Genomic DNA, 19,536 nt, shown 5'->3' with positions numbered 1-19,536 from the left:
CCGCCGGGAAGGGAGGGGAGGGCCCGCCGGAGCGGTGGGACCCGGCAGAGGGTCCTCGGCGGGAGGTAGTGTGGGGGCCGGATCCGGAGGGCCAGAATCGGGTATCCGCAGCGGGATGGCCCGGAGCAGAGCAGAAACTGGAGCTCTGGGAGAATTTGGGGCGGGATGAGTGCCGCCAGGGGCTAGAAGGCCAGGGGCGGGGATGGGAAAGGCTGGAGAGCCGGGTGCGACTGCGAGGAAACTTGGACCGCTGTGCGGGCGGGGTGGCGGGGGCGGGGGTGGACATTGGCCTCGAGGCAAAAACGCGGGCGCGAGTCCAGGACTCTCGAAGGGTGTTGAGTCTGGGGCCGCTGCTGCCTGCGCGGAGTTGGGGCACCCAGGCAACCAAGTACGAAGAGGAAATGGAAATGGGACTTCCAAGGAAGGAGACCCAAGAGGCTGTTCCCCATAGTGGTCACCGTGGACGATTTGGGCCTGGGTCCACTCCGGTGCGATCTGGTCCCTTAGGGCTTCTGACTCTCCATAGTTAGGTTGAGGAAGAAGAGCTAGCACCTGAAGTCACCGCCAGCACTGACCATCAAGCAGCCGTTCCCAGAGCCCATGACCTCACCATCCATGAGGATGGTGAATGAAGGGTGACTCTTGGGGATGGAGGTGCTGGAGTATGGAAGCATGGACTACCAGTGTCTCATTCAGATCCGTTTCTGGAGCAAGAGCAAGATGGTGTCAGAGAATTCAAAGCCTAAATTAAAACTGAATTGACCAATGGATGGACCTTGGCATTGAGAAGGCTCAGAAAAAGTCCCCTGGACAGGAGGCCTCTGCATTGTGTATGTTTGTGACCATACAGCAAGGGACTGGGGATCAAAGCTGCCTGGCCCAGGCATGTAGGTGCCCTGGCAGTGCCAGCTTCCTCACCTGGACACCTTCAGTGCCTGAAGCACCCCATACTGAAGCCACTGTCAGAGCCTGAGACACAGAGTATGGGTCTCAGAGCCCTGGGCCCACCAGGAGGCGCTCTGCTGCTGGCCCTAGTGTGGGCCAGCACCCTTTGAGCTAATTCTGGCCTGCCACCTCCCAGTCTGAGTAGGAGCACCTCTGGAGGCCTAGGCTCTTCAGCTGTGAAAACCTACACACTCGCTTTCTGTGGCAAGGCAAAAGCAAAGGAGGAGACAGGAGCAGAACCTGCACCCATTTGATGGTCCAAGCCAAGCCTTGGCAGGCTGGCCTGCCATGTGAGCATGCTGTGTCCTGCCAGAGGAGCTCACGCTGGCTGTGTGGCTGGGTAGGGGTGGGCAGAGAGCAGCCACCTGGGCAGGTCACTTCCTCTCTGAGCCCCCTTCTCTCATCTGAGACTCATCTAACTCCAGTGAATGGTGGCTCTTTCCAAGTTGTGATGTCACCTTGTAGCCCAGGGTCTGCCTTTTTGTTAGGTGTGACCAGCTTCACATCATTCCCATTCCCGGGACCTCTCCCCTGCCCTCTTCTGCTCACACTTTGCCAGGCCCCCCAATAGGGCTCCTGCAGCAAAGAAGCACAGAAAGCAGCCCCAGCTCACCCCAGCTGCAGTGCCCAGTGTGGCTCCCAGGACTTCCTTCCACCTGAAGGCCTGGCTGCAGTCAGGGAAGAGAGGCAGTGGAGGGGCAGCCGTAGGAAGCAGGGGACGGGAGACCCAGAGCGATGACATGTTTAAAGGCATGAGATTGCTTCCAAGAAAAATGACGTGTGAGATTGTAAATGTGTGTCACAGGGCACTGCGGGTGTTACAAAGCTCCCTTCCAGCCAGAGTGGAGCTCTGTCACATTGGCCACCCAGTGAGTCCCTGCTAAAGGAGGCAGCTGGCCAGCCAAGGAGCAGAGAGCTCCCTGGACCCCTGGGCCACACTGGGTGTAAGGGGTTCTGGCAAGGATTCATGCACTCAGGAAGAGCTTTGCTTTCTTTGGTGGTGGTGGGATAGGGTTAGAGAGCTGAGTGAGGGGAGCTGCCTAACCAAACTCCCACTTGAAGCCCTGGCCCAGCTCCAAGCAAGAACATATCAGACACCCCAGGGAACCAGAGCATGTGGGTGACTGGGCCTAGTGTAGGGTAATGCCAGAGCTACCTGAGGGCCTGGGAGACCACCCCAGCTCTCAACTGCCCGTCCCTGGGGAGATGCCATCACTGTTCTCACCCTAAGTGGGCCCCAGTAGACCCTCCTTGCCCTGTGAGCCTCAGGCTTCACACCTCGTCAGGCCACCATTGCCCAGGAATTGCCTGCTCCACCCTACCCACGGCAGAGGTGGGCCTTCCTCAGAGCAGGACAAGCTTGAAGCAGTTCCCTCTCCCTCACAGGCCCTTAAGGTGCTTGTGGAACCCAGACTTCAGATAGGCCCAGGGTGCTGCATACCCCTGCTCACTTCTACCTCACCCAGCCTGCCCTGTGCACCCTTGTCCACTGGGAACACTGTGGCTTGTGGGCCCTCGGCATCTGCCCAGCTGTCGCCAATGGCCCACACCAGGATGGAAGGCAGCTGCTCCTTGGAGGTGTAGCCGTACCTGCACAGCCAGTTCCAGTCCCTGAAGGTAGGTGCAGGGGGCGTGAAGCTGAGGGAAGGGGCCATGGGGCTGCACCAGGGGAGACAACTGTTGCAATTTTGGTTTTTCTGATGCTGGACAGAATGGGGGACCCATCGGGGCCACTGAGGAGGCAGAAGTGAATTCTCAGGGGAGAGGTATTGACAGGCACCTGCCAGGCACCTACCTCTGTGGGGTCTAAACTGAGCCCCAGAGGTTTGGCAGAATTCACCAAAGGCACTTGGAAAGCCAGGGAGGAAAAATGGCCCCTGCTCGGCCACGTGCCGGGGTTTCCCTGGCTCTGGGCAGTGTGTGAAGGGGCTGTTCTCCAGGCAAACAGACTCTCCTCATCTAGTGTTCTATGCTCTGGCTGATGGCCAAGTGCCCCCCCTTATTTCTGTTGGGGCCATGGCCTTCCTTGGATGGGAGGCCTGCCATCCCCCACTTCAATCATCCAGGCCTCTGAAGTCATCCAAATAAGGGGGCAGGGGGCTGGACAAGATCCACTGGGTCTACGGTGAAGAGCAAAGTTCCATTCAGATCCTAGAAATGCAGCCACAGCTGCTCAGCTGATCCTGACTCAACCAGCTTGCAGGCCAGAGCCCCTGAGGAGAGGAGGCCCCCATGACCATTCTTCCTGCTGCGCAGGGCCCCTTACCAAGGGACCACCTGCTAGAAGGCCATCAGACCTTCCGGGACCGGGGGACACTGGCTCTGGCCTACTTCCAAGGACCCACAACACCCCCTGGGCCCTCCAATGAGAACACAGGCTTGTGGGGGCGGCTGATCTCTGCAGTCGGAGACTCCTCACCGTGGGTCCCCAAGTCCATCTAGTGGTCATTGCAGGAATAGACACTCAGCAGCTGGCAGACTCCCCAGGATGTGAGGGAGAGTGAGCATGGGTAAGGCCAGGCTGGTGTGTCCCTGCCCAGCATGCCTGGCATTGGAAGCAGGGGAGCAGGGCCCTGAGGGCACAGCCCCAGGCTTGCTGAAGGGAGGGAGGAGCCCCACAATGAATCCTGCTCCTGAAAGGAAAACCGGTGGGAGTGGGCACCTCTACCTGAGTCCTCCACACTTCCAGCCTTGGAGACCCCTGCCCGTGAGGGGCTGGACTCAGTAACTGAGGATGACAGCCAGGGCATCTGGGGGAGGCTGTGGGGCCTGGTCAGTCCACACTTTGCATGAGCCCCGTGGCATTTGGGCCCACCAGGACCCCAGGCAGGGGAGGGCCGCTGCATCCCTTGGTCAGGCCCACCACACATCTCTGCCAGGCCTGTCTGGATTCCGGACAGCATAGGGCAACTGTGGAGGCAGCGTGGGCTAGGAGGCTCCTGTGACCCCAGCAATGGGCCCCTCTCCGAAGCCAGGATTCCCTGTCGGACAGAGGCTCAGAGAGTGAAGGAAAGAAAAAGAGTGAAAGAGAATCATTATCATCATCATCATCATCATTATCATTGCCAGAGAGACTGACAAAAAGGGGCCAAGTGTGGGAGGAGGGGGAGGAGGCACATCAGGTGAAAGGGAGGAAGAGAGTGCCGACTGCAGAGGACCGACTGAAGAGAGAGGTGAGCCAGGAGGCAGCACAGGTCCCCCAGCTGCGCACCCTCTGGGCCTGGGTCTCCAAGCACCTGGAAGCGTGAGAGAGGGCTGGGCTCCAGGGCTCTGCACTCCCTGCTGGGGCTTCTGGAGGCCTGGAGAGGGGCCGGCTGCTGACTGGGAGGGGAAGCAGAGTCAGGTGGTCAGGAGCAGGGGCCTGGGGCCACTTACCAGGAAACACTGCCTAACTGGGAGGGTTTATGAGGCCAGGCAGGGGGTCTCCCTGGGGGAGACGCAGAAACCGTGCATGAGTCATTTGAAATGGAGCTGGACAGAGAGCCCAAGGAGACAGGATCCCATCCAGACTGCCAGCGTGGGTGGGCTGAGCTTGGGCTGTGACAGGGTTGGGGCGGGACAAGGGAGCAGAGGAGACAGAAGCCAGAGAAAAGGGGAGGGAAAGCCGACAGGGGAGGAGAGAAAGGGAGACAGCAGAGAGGTGGGGAGAAGGAACCCCAGGGCCCACCTGGTCAGGCCTGGACAGCTGAGCCCCGTCCAACTAATTCAGCCAACCCAAGTCCCTGCACAGCCAGGCTGCCCCCTGCAGGTCAAGGGAGAAAGCCAGCATCCTAACCACCATCCCAGCGACCATCCCAACTACCATACCAGTGACCATCCCAATGATCATCCTGACAACCATCCTGACCACATCCCAGTGACCATACCAATAATCATTCTGACCACCAACCTAGTGACCATCCCAACTACCATCCCAATGACTATCCCAACCACCAGCCTGACAACCATCCCAGTGACCGTCCTGGCTGCCATCCCAGTGACCGTCCTGACCACAAGCCTAGTCAGGGTCTTGTCTAGCATGCACACACCCTCTGAGCAGCACCTAGCTCAAGGCCTAGGGCAGATGCTCAATAGACATGGAGCTTATTGTTCACAGTGAGAAAACCACATATACACTCTGTCCACTGTGAGATGTGTCAGAGATCTAAACAGAAAGAACACAGAGAAACCTTGGACCCTGCACCCATTTTCCCCCAGGCAAACTGATGGGCAGCATGCAGCAGGAGGTTGGGTGGAGACCACTGAGTACCTTCCTATGTACACTCATGTGTGGTACAGTTCCACCAGGCATGGTGGTTCATGTGTCCACCCCACAGCACAGGAGGTCAACATCCCCATTGCTGGATAGATGGGCCACCACCGATTTGCTCTCCACCTGCCATTTTGACATTTCAAGGACACTATATAAATGGAATCATACAGTACGTGGCCTTTTGAATGATCTTATTCGTTCATCATGGTTCTCCTGAGATCTACCCAAATTGTTACATATGTCAATAGTTTGTTCCTTTTGATTTCTTCCCAGTACAGCCATCCCTTGGTATCTATAGAGAGATTGGTCCCAGGATCCCCCATGGGCACCCAAATCCTCAGATGTTCAAGTCTTTTAGATTAAGTGGATAACATTCATACACAACCTCCACAGCCTCTCACATAATCTGTATCCGAGGACTGGGGTTGTGACTCTGTGGTAGAGTGTTCACGTAGCACGTGCAAGGCACTGGATTAGATCTTCAGCACCACATAAAAATAAATAAATAAAGTAAAGGTATTGTGTCCAACTACAACTAAAAAATAAATATTTTTTAAAAGAATCTATATATGAGGCTATAATATTAAGGATTATATGCAATACTCAGTGTTATCCTTTAAATAGTCTCTAGATGACTTAAATACCTAATGCACTGTAAATGATTGCTGTAGTGCATTGTTTAGGGCATAACAATAAGGCAACGAGGCTGTACATGTGTCACATGGATGCAATTTTTCTAATGCTTTGGATCCTCAGTTGGTTGAGCCTGAGGATACAGAACTACAGGTAAGGAGACAACAATATTCCACTCCCTGAGTCTGTTTTCTGTCACTATAACTGAGTACCTAGGACTAGGTAATTTGTAAATAAAAGACATTTATTTCTTACAGTTCTGGAGGCTGGGAGGTCCAAGATTGGGGGCTGCGTCTGATGAGGCCTTCTTGCTGGTGGGGACTCTGCAGAGGCCAGAGGTGGCACAGGACATTACATGGCAAGACAGAGCAAGTGTGCTAAAGAGAGCTTCATTGTGTCACAAAGCCACCATCCTACCAGATCCTGTCAATCCATTCAGTTCACTAAGGCACAGCCCTGAAGAGCCAGTCACCTCCCAAGGTTCCAACTCCAACTACAATTAACATACGCCCTGGGGATCTGGTGTCCAACACAAGATCTTCAGGGACACTTTCAAACCACAGCATCCACTCTGGATGCTCACTGTCTGCCTAATTGGGCACCACTGAGGCCCACCAGGATGGTTTCCAGGTTCCAGCTATTACACGTAAAGTGGCTGTAAATGCTGACATGCAGGTTTTATGTGAACGTAGTTTCCTTCCTCTGGGATAAATGCCCAGGACAGTAACAGCTGAATCATAGGGCACTAACAACTTTGGTTTTGAGAGGAACTGCAAGCTGTCTTGCAGAGTGGCTGTGTCCCTGGGAGCAAAGGGTTTCTCTGCATTCTTGCAGCAGCTGGGGTCATTGTTGCCCTTTGCCATTCTTCGCGTGCACTGGGGTTTCAATTTGTATTTCCCTAATGACTAGCGGCATTGACCATAACGATTTTTATTTGCAATCTATATCTCCTCTTTACTTGTAGTTGGATTTTCTGCAAGGTTGAGTTTTGAAAGTTATTTCTATATTGGAGATAAAGTTCCCTTGCAAATACAGTTTGCAAAAATGTTATCTCAACACATAACTCATCTTCACATGTCTTTCTCTTTGCCTGGACTTCTGTAGAGCAATACTTCCTAATTTAATTCCAGTTTATCAGTATTTCCTTTTATGGATCATGCTTTTGGTGTCAAGACAGAAGTCTTGACCTAGCCATGAATTCTGAAGTTTGTCTCCTACTTTTATATAAGTCTCAGTTTAAATTTAAGTCTGTGGTCAGTTTTGAGTTGATTTTTTGGAAGTTGTGAGATGTGAGTTGAGATCTATTCTTGACATCCATCATGTGGATGCCAAGTTGCTCCTGAGCCCTTTGTCAAAAGGGCTGTTTTTTGTCCATCAAATTGTGTTTGTATTTTCATTTTTAAAAACCAGTTGTGCATAACTGAGTGGGGCTTTTTCTGGGGTCTGTGTCATGTTCCATCTATATGTGCGTCTATCCCTAGCCAACAGCATACTGTCTTGTTTTCTATAGCCTTACGGTAAGCCTGATTTCTCCTGCTTAATTATTCTTTGTTCCAGATTATTTGGGGTAGTTTAGGATCATGCCTTCCCATATACATTTTAGAATAAGTTTGTACCTATATAGAAAAAACTTGATGAGATTTTGATAGGAATTCCATTAACCTATAGATCAATTTGGGGAGAATTGGCATCTTTGCTACTTGAGTCCATGAACATGGTATACCTATCAGTTTAGGATTTCTTTGACTTATTTCAGTATCATTTGTAATTCCAACATACAGATCTTATACATATTTGATGAGACTTAAAACTAGAAATGTTATTGAATTTTCTTTTCTTTTTTCTTTCTTTCTTTTTTTTCCAGATTCTTGCTGTGTTGCCCAGGCTGGCCTGAAACTCCTATTCACAAATGGTCATCCCACCTCAGCCTCCAAGCAGCTGGGCCTGAAGGTGCACATCCCACACCTGGCATGTATGCTAACCTTGTACCTGCAGTCCTGTGGAACTCACTCACTCACTAGTTTTAGTTTCTTTGGGAGATCCATTGGAATTTTCCTACACACAATCAAGTCATCTGCAGTAGGAACAGTTTTATTTCTTCCTTATCTCTGTGTGCATTTCTTCCTCTCTGTGTTCCCTCTATTCCCTTTTCTTGCCTTATTAACTGGCTAGAAGTCCCAGTGCTAGGTTGAGGTTCCAGAGTGGGTAGGAGCTGATATCTTTGTCTTCCTACTGATCTTTTGGGGAAAGTGCCTCTTTTCACCATTAAGTATGACGCTAGGGGTCACAGATGTACTTATCATTAGAGAAAATTCCCTTATTTTGATAGTCTGCTGAGCACTTTTGTCATGAATGAATTTTCCCAAATGCTGTTTATGCATCAATTGATATTACCATATCTCTTTCTTGCTTAGCCTGTTGATATGATAGATGACATTGATTGATTTTCAAATGTGGGCCCATCCTTGCCTAACCAAAGTGAATCCTACTCAGCTGTGGTGTGTAATTCTTTTTATCTACTGTTGGATTCAATTTGCTAATATTTTGTTTAGCATTTCTTGCTTCTAATTTCCTATGGGATGTTATTCTATAGTTTTGTCATTTTGTATTTGTATTGTATTTGTGTTGTCTTTGTTTTGGGTATCTGGGTAATAACAGTTTCATGGAATGAGTTGGGATCTATTCTCATCTCTTCTATTTTCTAGAAGAAATTGTATTAAATTGGCATCTTTGCTATTTGAGTCCATGTATTAAATTGGTTTTATTTCTTCTTTAAATGGTTGTTAGAAGTCTCCAGTGAAACTGTTTGAGCATGGATATTTCTTTCTTGAGAGCTTTTCACTTACATCAGCTTTTTTTTTTTTTTTTTTTTTTTTTTTTAAGAGATGGGACTGCTCATATCTTGGGTGAGTTTTCATGGTCTGTGGTTTGTGAGGACTGGTTCATTTCTTCCAAGTCATTGAATCTACAAGTGTGAGGGTGCTTGTATTCCTATCTCATTTTTCTTTTGAGGCTTCAAGGAATTTAGAGATATTCCCTATTTCATCTGACATTGGAAGCTTGTGTCTTTTCTCTTTTTCACCCTTTCTGATCTTGCTAGAGGTTTGCACATATTGATTTTTGGAACCATCAGGTTTTCTTTTATTACTTTTCTCCATCATTTTCCTATTTTCACCTATTTCTGCTCTTCTTATTTCCTTCCCTCTCCTTGCTTTCTCTGTTTCCCTCTCCTATGTTTCTAGTTTCTTGAATTGGGATCTTAGACCCAATTGGCTTTAGACTATTGAAGCAGAAAGATTCCACCCCATAATTGGACATTAATGCCTGATTTGAAAAAGGTTGTTATTTTTATTTTCTTCCCAGATAGTTTTTAAACTAGCTTCTTTTCCTCCCTATATCTACCCACTACTGACAACGGGTGCTGTTCTCAGGGGCACCCTGGGAAGCGTGGGAACCACAGGGCAGCAGAGGGCAGAAGCTTCCTCTGGAGGACACCACACCTGTGCTCAGAACATCCTCACGGCCTGGAAGAAGGGCCTCTCCTGGCAGGGCCGGGTGTAGGGGCTAGGCACCAGGCTGGGAGTGCAGGGCCTGCTGCTGGCTTTCCCACAGGGTTTTCAGCCCTTCCTACCCTCGCTGGTCACAGACCCAAGAGATGCACCTCTGTGTGCCCCTCCTCTGTCCCAAAGGAGCTCTGACCAGCATCTAACCAAGAGGACCTTTCTTTCCTGATGCCCCTGGACTGCAGGCTCCCTGGTGGACCTCCAGAGCTCAGATTCCTGCCCCAGGGTCTCCCTGCCCTGAGTCCCTGTCCCTCCAGGTCCCAGAGGCAGCCCATATCCACAGGTTTGCCAATCCAAGGCAGCTGGCATGGATGCCGAAATCCTGGCTAAGGTCACCAGCATGTCTCTGGGAAGGACTGGCCTGGCCTTACAGCTCCCCACAGAGTTTGGCAGGCTCATCCTCGAAGGTCTGGGGAAGAGAAGGCCAGGGGCTTGAGCCAAGGGACTGTAAGCAGGCTCTCCACCTCTCTAACCCCTCTGTTGGATTACACCAGCTTGCTGAACTTGAATCGCATGTGTCGGGAGCCCAGGTGGGTTTTGCCTCCTGTGTGGATGGAGGAAACCCTGCACCTCTGTGCATCTCAGAGCCCCTTGTGCCAGCCAGCTTCCCATACTACAGTGAAATGCCTGAGGTCACGAGCCCACAAAAAGAAAGGTGTATTTGGCTCACAGTTTTGGAGTTTCCAGGTGAAGATCAGGTGGCTCTGGGACTCTGGCAAAGGCACGACATCTTAGCAGGAGGGTGAGGCAGAAAGAGCAAAGCTGCTCATATCATGAGCCTGGAGTAAAGGAGAGACAGGAGAGGGCTGGGCCTCTGAAACCTTCAAGGGCACATCCACAGTGACCTCAGGACCTCCCCCCAGCCCTGCCATCTAAAGGTCCCACAGCTCTCTGGGGCCAACCTTCAGCCGTGGACCTTGGTGGGATACTACCTACACCACGGCCAGGGCAGGAAAGGTGTGGTGCCCCTAGCGTCCATGCCGGGAGGTAGTGGTGAGGCTCTGAGACTCCTGCCAGGGCTCCTTGCCCCCCGCTGGCCAGGGTGTGTGCCACACAGAGCCGAGGACAGTCACCTCTCCTTTCCAGGCCCCTCATCATGGGAGAGGCTGGAAAGCGTTAGAGAACACTTGGGCTCCAGATCCACCCCAAGGGACTTCACAGCCACCTCACATCCACCTTGGTCCCGTCTACCCACACACAGATGTCTTTGTAGTTCAGGAGTGTCCCTGAGAATCTGTGTGTTGGGAGCTTAATCCCCAAGGTCATGTGTTCAGGTATCTGTAGGGTCCTGCGGGAGGTGACCGAGCCTTGTGGGCTGCGCCCTCTGAGTGCATCGAGCTCAGGCTCAGGGTGAGGTGAGCGGAGTCCCGTAAGAGGAGCTGCACACTGCAGTCTCCAACATGCCATTTCCAGGTGCCAGCGCCCAGCTCCTGGGCTGCCAGCCTCCAGAGCCACAGCCACATAGACTGTAGCTCACTAGAGATGCGTAGCGAGCCCCAAGCAGTGTGAGGCCATCTCACAATCAGTGTTCACACATCTCTGCATTCACATCTCCCGTCCAGCCCCAGCCGAGAGCCTGGGCAGTGACCACAGGACAGCCTCAGTGCGGGGGTGCTGGCATCCACATACCGTAGCAGAGCTGCCAGCATGCTCAGGGCAGAGCCCCGGGCTCTGAGAAAAAAGGTCCTGGGGGACACCTCCCGGGCCAGATAGGATCCCAACCCACCAGCCAGACCTGAGCCTTCTCCCAGAGACTTGGATCCAGCCCTTGGCCCAATTTGAGGAGTGGAAGGAGGCAGACGCGCTCAGCTCATGTGATGAGCTTGGGGAGGTGGAGAGTGGAACAGGGAGGCCAGCCCAAGCCCAGCAGGTGGGAGGCCAAGGGCAACAAGGTGAGACTGTCTAAAACAACAACGGCAACAGGGAGGAAGAGAGGTGAGCAGAGGCTGGGAAGGGGTTAGAGGCGCCCTTGCCAGGCTTGAAGGCAGTTAGGCGGGCACAAGCCCAGCCTGTGGCACAGTGGGGTGACTGTAGCCTGTTGAGGAAAGCAGGTTTCATGTGCTCCCAGCACAGAGAAGGGACACATGTGCAAACCTCCCTGATTCCATCAGTGCACACTGCACACACGTGTTGATGCCTCACACTGCACCCAGAAAGTACATGCCACTATTATGTGCCAAGTAAAAACCTTTGGACACTCAGCACGGATGTGCCCGTTGAGCTCTTCTGGAGAGAGCAAGTGCCCTCCTGACTCCTCAGTGCAGGCTCCCAGCCTACGCTGCACACAGTTCTCGGGTGCATTAAGGGGGCTAAAATCTAGACTTGTTGAGTTGACCGCTGGGCAAGAAAGCTCTTTGTAAGCACAGGAAGAGTAAGATGGCGCCATCTCTTAGGCCACGTACCCCAACGTGTTCCCCGAGACTCCAGGTGTTTCTGCTGGAGAAGTAAAAGGTGCGCTGGGCCTGGGGCTGGGGCTCAGTGGTGGTGCACTTGCCTGGCACGGGTGGGGCACTGGGTTTGATTCTCAGCACCACGTAGAAATGAATAAAATAAAGGTCTATCACCAATTTTAAAAACAATTTTAAAAAAAGAAGAAAAGAAAAGTAACAGATGCGAAGAGCATGCCAGGCCAGGCCATGGCCAGAGCGTTCCTGGAGGACACCTGCTTTCCAACAGTGTGTCCGAGCAAAGCTCGCTGCTCCAAGGCTGGTGGACGCATTCAGCTAAAGCTGCTGGGGATCCCACACGTGACTCCCTTCTTCCTCCCAAGAGCTCATCAAGATGAATTTATAAAAATAAAGAAGGCCCATGAGGGCGGAGGGACAGGGGAGGCCCATGTGCATAGACAAAGCAAGGGATGTGGGTGGTTGGTTGGCAGGGACAGTTATAACCTAAGAACAGGAGGGCTCTCTGGGCCACGTCGAGGGAAGTACCAGGGCTGGCCAGGGCTGGGGCAAGATGGAGCAGGAATCAGGGACAAACGTCCACACTGGGGAGACCACATCCAGCCAAGACAAAATGACAGGACCAGACTCACCTCCTTCCCCACAACCCAAGAAACTAGACTGGACCTGTGTGATGGGAAGTCAGGATGGCCAGCCCAGAGAAGGGAGGGTGGATGGGCCTAGACTCCTCCAGCCACGGTGGGAGTCAGGCATTTCTGGGGCACAAGGGGTTGCTTTGGGTCCTGTTGTTCCCTGACTCACATGCTGGGCTCTACCCCAGGACTTGGGATGGGGCTGCATTTGGTGATGGGGCCTCTGAAGAGGTGACCAAGACACCTCAGGAGAGTAGGACGGGTCCTAATCAAATAGGACTGCTGTCCTAACAAGATCAGATGTGGACACACGGAGATTCAAGGGACACACACAGAGGCAGGCCACGGGGGGACACAGCAAGACCACAGGCAAAAAGGAGAGGCCTGGGAGGACTGCCCCAACACCTGCACCCGGGGACCTTGAAAAGGACCACAGACTCTCCTTTACCCTGCTGTGCATGTTGTTATGACAGCTGGAGCCAACTCCTCTGAGGCCAAGCTGCCCACGGAGAGGACAGGGAGAGCACTCTGGGGATCGGCAAGGACCTCCCTGTGTCCCCTCCTAAGAAACACTGGGAGGGGACAGGAGGAAGGCCCACGGAGCTCATGGCCTGGGATCAGCCACAAACACCCAGGTGGGAGCCCACCACACAGGGAGTCTGGGGGAGGGCACCCAGGGCACAGAGGGCCTGGGACCAACCACTAACACCCAGGTGGGAGATCGTCACACTGGGAGTCTGGGGACAGGTCCCCAGGGCACAGAGTTGTCAGTCACTAAATTTTTATGTATGCCACCACTCCTGTGGGACAACAGTGAAAAGCAGCCTTTGAAAGGATCAATGTGTGGCCAGGTCAGAGCTTGAAGCCTTGTAAACAGACAACAAAATTCAACACCCACAAAATAAAAAGCCCAATATCTGACATCCAATCAAATGTGACCAGGAATGCAAGACACCACAGTTCCAAAGTCCCGGCCCAGAAAAACAGAGGCGGTGGACTTAATCAGCTTGACTTTCTTAATATACCCCATGGGCTCCAGAGAGCAGAGGAAAGCGAGAGCTTGTTGAGGAGAGACTTAGGAAATACCTTTAAAGGCTCAATTGGAAATCATAGAGATAAAGAAGATCCCTGGATGGGATCAACCATAAATTAAGACACTGAAGAAGAAAGAACCAGTGATTGGAGGGCAGAGCAATGGGAACTCTCCAGACAACGCATTGAGAAGAGTGAGAGTAGGAGGGAGCCTCAGGGACCACAGAGAGCCAGAGAGCCCCCGAGAGCACAGAGAGCCACCCAGAGTGCAGAGATCCACACAGGCCACGGAGAGCCACACTGACCACAGAGAGCCACAAACAGTGCCGAGAGCCACAGAGAGCTCAGAGAGCCACAGTGACCGCAGAGAACCTTGGAGAGTGCAGAGAGCCACCGAGACCACAGAGTCCCCAGAGAGCCACAGAAAGCTCAGAGAGCCACAGAGACAATAGAGAGCCACCAAGAGTGCAGAGAGCCACAGAGACCACAGAGACCCCAGAGAACCACAGAGACCCTAGAGAGCTACAGAGACTACAGAGACCATAGCATAGAGACCCCAGAGAGCCACAGAGAGCTCAGAGAGCCACAGAGACCACAGAGAGTGCAGAGACCAGAGAGAGCCACCGAGAGCCATGCAACAAGTTCACACATGAGGAGCTGGTGTCCCCACAGGAGAGGAGCAGGGAAGGTTTAAAGGGGAAGAATGGCTGAATTTTTCCAAATTTTATGACAAATATAAACCCACATATTCAAGGCCAATAAACTGCCAGAGGAAAAAAACACAGGAAAGACCAACCTGAGAGGGAAACAGAGGGGCCAGCAGTCCTGATATCTCACAGAAACCTCAGAATCAGGCAAAGGCGGTCAGACAGTGGCAGGTTTGCAGCAGCCAGGGAGGCCGAGGTGGGGAAAGAGCACCTGGCGAGGGATGTCAGCCTGCCTGCTGCTGCCCCCGCCCTGGCACAGCAGCCAGAGGAGGGACCCCACGTGGCCAGCAGGGGCTTGGCCCCACCAACCCAGCAGAACCCTCATCTGCATACAACTGTGCCCATTGGTCCTGACCCGTCTGGGGCACTGAGGACAGACGCAGGTGCTCACTGTCCAGAACACAGGCTGGACAAGCAGCAGGCTATGTTACCTCAGAGCAGACGAGCCGCAGGCACCAGGTGGTGGTGGAGACCCGCAGAGCACAGTAGGCCCGGGGACAGGAGCTGGCGAACATCCTTAGGAAGCCGGGTTCTCAGAAGAGCCTAGGCTCAAGCACCCAGAAAGAAGCAAGAACTCCACAAGGACCAGAAGCTATGTGGAGAGCCTGGGCAGAGCCTGGCTCCCTCCTGGACTGATCTCGCCTCCACATGAGCCAGGCTCACTGCCAGCCAATGCCCCAAGGGAACCACTGAGAGGAAAACCTAGGACAGGGCTGGGGACAGCTCAGCCTGGAGCACTCACCAAGCATGCACAGGCCCGGGTTGATCCCCTGCACCCCACCCAGCCACTCCCTGAAAAAGAAAAAAAATACACAGAAAAGGAAAGATCAGACCAAAAATTATACACTATTAAAAAAATGAGCTAAATACAAAAAAATACAGTAGTTAAGGAATAACAATCACAGGAGACACAGAAAACAATAGACAGATGGCAGAAGTAAATCCTTTCCATCACTGATCACATCCATTGTAAGTGCAGAAACTGTCTTCTTAAAAGACAACTCAGGAGGCTGGGGCAGGAGGAATGAGAGTTCAAAGCCAGCCTCAGAAGATTAGCAAGGCACTAAGGAACTCAGCGGGACCCTGTCTCTAAATAAAATATAAAAAAGGACTGGGGATGTGGCTCAGTGATTAAGCGCCCTGGGTTCAATTCCTGGTACCAAAAAGAAAAGGTAGGGATTGGTGAACTGAATTTAATTAAAAAAAAAAAAAAGCAGCATCCACCTGTGTACTGTCTATATGGTACACATTGGATAGAAGGATGCAGAAAGGTTGAAAATCAAAGAATGGAAAATGGTAGTCCATCTAAACAGTAACCAAAAGAGCTGCAGACTCTAAATAGACTTTACAAGAGCCAGACAAAAATAATCTATGTTGATAAAAGTCTTAAGCAGTAAGGAAATGCAACAATTGCAAAATACATGCATCTAACAGTGGAGCCCCGACGTGCGTGAAGCAGACATTGACGGCATTGAAGGAGAAACAGTTCTACAGTAACAGCCGGAGACTTCAGTGCTCCACTGTAAGATGATAGAAAACGCAGAGAGGAGAGTGGGAAGGAAGCAGAGAATCTGGAACACAGCCTAAGCAGAACGGCCTCGCCCAGCCCCGCACAGAGCTGCAGCAGCCCCGGGGCCCCCGGCATGCAGAACAGGCGCCAGCATGGATCATCCTTCAACCGCGGAACAGTTCCGGGTCAATCTGAACAGATTTAAATCATACAAAGCAACTTTTCTGATCACAGTGCAATGAAAGTATAAATCAATGATAGAAGGAAAATGGAGAAATTTACAAATATATGGAAATTAATCAACACCCTCAGGTAACCAATGATCAAAGAAGAAATCACGAGGGAAATCAGGAAAAACCTTGAAGCATACAAAACCAGAAGCAAAACACATGGAAAGGCAGCAGCCCAGTGAAAACCAGCAGAGAACTCCCAGCTCCAGACACCAGCACAAAGCAAGGCAGAGGGTCCAGTCACGCTGCCCGCGCAGCCTGGAGTGTGGGGAAAGAAGAGCAAGGGACCCCAAGCTGGCCACAAGGTGCAAAGTGAAGATCTGACCAGAGACAGGGAGCCTGGAAGAGGAAAGGCGACAGTCAGGTAGAGCAGAGGACAGGGAAAGTGACGAGCTGCAGCCAGAAAGAGGACCCCGGTCCCTGGGACCGGAGTGGGCTTGGCAGGTGACACACTGCAGAACTGCCAGGCTGAGCATCACAAGCCATCCGTGGGCTGTGTGTGTGAGCTGTGCACATTTGAGCCTACGAGGGGACAGGTCTGGCACTGCGTGCTGATTGGGCTGTGGACACAAGTTGCCTCTCCTCTAGCTCTGCCTGTGATCCTACACAGCACCTGAGATGGGCGGGGCCTGCCAAGAAGTCAATCAATCTGCTGACCACAGGACTCCACCCTTCAAAACCCTACCCCTTGCCTCTTTAAGTGGAATATTCTATCGAATGTCTTTTCCCCAATAAATAGGGGACGGCAGGACATTCCAGGTGCACTCTTGCTCTCTTGCTCTGTCTAGAGCTATCCAACATGGAGCTGACCCTTGAAGTCACTAAGCAGTCCCACCCTGGAAACCCACGTTTCTGGTTTTGGTTTTTTTTTTAATGCTCACAACTTTCTTTATATTTATTTATTTATTTTTAGGTGTAGATGGACACAACACAATGTCTTTATTTTTTATGTGGTGCTAAGGATCCAACCCGGGTCCCGCCCTTGCTAGGCGAGTGCTCTACCACTGAGCCACAATCTCAGCACCCCCCCCCTTCATGTTTTGCATGGTTTCTTCGCTATTTTTTCACTTTATTGCCGCAGCCAGCGCCTTTGAACCCAGCTCATCTCGCCTGCAGCTGAGCACCCCCAGTGGTTCTCCCCAGAAACTGCACAACTCAGCCAAGACAGAAGCTCCCAGAAACAAACCCAGCTGACACTGACTCCTGAGGGGTGAGGGGCGTAGCCAGCAGGAGGCTGAGTCAGTCATCACAAACCTGCCCACAAAGAAGTCAGGGCAGGAGGGCTTCACCAGAGGGCACTGCCACACACTCTGAAGAGAGCCAGCAGCACACCCTCAGACCTTCAGGAGACGGAGGGGAGGGAACACCCCCCAGCTCATTTCACGAGGCCAGCATTACCCCAACATGAGGGCTGAACAAAGACACTGCAGGGAAAACCACAGACCAACATCCCTGTGGAAACTGGTGCAAAAAACGGGAGGTGGCCACACCTGTCATCCTACCAACTGGGAGACTGAGGCAGGAGGACCACAGGTTTGAGGCCAGCCTAGGCAAAATTAGCAAGACCTGTCTCAAAATTAAAATGGCTGGGGATGAAGCTCAGTGCCCCTGATTCAATCTCTTGTACTGAAAAAAAAAAGTTAAATAATAACATAATGAATTCTGCAACAATTAAAAGGATTTACACCTGTTCAGGTGGGATTTATTCTTACCCAAAGCAATCAACCTAAGACCATGTTAGCAAGATGAAGAATGGAGAACTGAACATTTCAACTGAAGAAGAAAAATCACTGGACAAAATCAAACATCCCTCAGTAAACAAGAACTAGAAGGTGTTTCCTCCACCCAAACCTGTATGGACACCCCGGCTGACCCCAGACTCGGTGGTGAGAGGTGGGCCAGGCGGAGGCGGTGTGGCACTGAGGTTCTGGTAGAGCAACTGGGCAAAGGAGGAAAGTTGAAACTGGAGGCATACCCTGGGAAGGGCAGGGGCTCACAGGGACCCCTCTGGCCAACACCCTGAGCGTGGCGCTTCCCAGACTGTGCAGATGGGACAGTCTAGAGGCAGAACACATATGGCCATACTGCTAGAGGCCAGGCCGTCCACACCAGAAACCAAGGGGAGTCATTGCCCATACATTGACTAAGATGAACTAGAACCTAGCACCGAGGTCCCAATCACAGGAGCCACCTGTAGCCATCAGGGGTGGCTTCCGCACTCCTGCCTCCACAGAAGTGCCTGTGGGGCAGTGCCGATGTAGACAGACTTGTGCATTTTAGTGACAGGTGTTTCTTAAATACTAAGGGCTGTGACCTGTTCTAGGTACTGGGCACACAGGAAGCTAGGCAAGAGGTTTGCCCTCATCAAACTTGGATTCTGCTACAGGGAGGGATATAGTAAATCAGATGGATATGATCAATGGCAGATGGATGATAGATGGATGATTAGATAGATAAGCAAAAAGATGGTGAGTAGATAGATAAAAGTTCAGATAGGATAGATGTGGCAGATGGAAAAACAGATGATCGAGACAGCTGACAGATTAAATAGATGATAGAACCATAGGTTGTGTGTTGGTGAATGATGGAGAGACTATAGATACAGTAAATAAATAAACTAAAAACAAAAGCCATGAAATTGTCTCAATAGATGCAGAACAGTCATTTGACAATTTCTGACATTTGGTTACAAACTCTCAGCAAGCTAGGAATAGCAGGGACCTTCCTCAGCCTGATAAAGGGCTTGATGTCTTCATGACACACTGCACGCTTGGTGCCCTAATGTCAAGAACAAAGCAATGGCCATTCTTTTTTGTTCTCTCTCTCTCTCTCTCTCTCTCTCTCTCTCTCTCTCTCTCTCTCTCTCCCTCCCTCCCTCCCTCCCTCTCTCTCTCTCTCTCTCTCTCTCTCTCTCTCTCTCTCTCTCTCCTGGGCATGGAACCCACTCCAAGTATGCTGGGCAAGCATGTACCACCAAGCTTCATCCAAGGCCAAAGATATCCAACCTTCACAGATTTTACTGCACATTGTTCTGGAGTTCCTAACCAGTGCAATAAGACATGAAAAAGAAAGTTCTCCAGATCTGGAAGGGAAGGGAAAACCTGTCTTTGATTACAGGTGACACATATTTTTGTGCAAAGATCCTACCTAATCTATGAAAAAGAACAATCCACTGGAGTGAGTGAGTGGGCTCAGGAAGGGTGAAGGATAGAAGATGGATATACCAAAGTCAGTACAGCTGCTTCTCAACTTGTAATGGGGTTGCCTCCCAACAAACCCACCACAAGTTGAAGTCTCATAAACTGGAAATGCATTTAATACCCTGACAAATACATCATGGAGTCCAAGTCGAGCCTCTGCTATTGGGGACCACCTGAACTAGTAACAAGACACAGAGATGGAAAGAAACACCACCATTTAAAACAGCCCAAGGACTTTGGGACCAAGGGGAAGTGCTGGCACAAGAGTTGGATAGAAGATTCAGGAGAGACAAGGAAGGCTCTTAGCAGGTACCAGAGGGCCCCAGGGAGAGCAGGACTTTTCAGACCTTCTGTACCCGCCAGACTGGTAGGTAACAAATGGGAACTCTCACCCTCTGAGGCAGGGGAGGTGATGGTTTGTCTGCAG

The sequence above is a fragment of the Spermophilus citellus genome (genome assembly GCF_964194105.1).
Source record: "Spermophilus citellus genome assembly, chromosome: 1".
NCBI classification, from domain to species: Eukaryota; Metazoa; Chordata; class Mammalia; order Rodentia; family Sciuridae; genus Spermophilus; species Spermophilus citellus.
The sequence above is the reverse complement of the archived record's forward strand: the minus strand, read 5'-3'. Positions refer to the sequence as shown.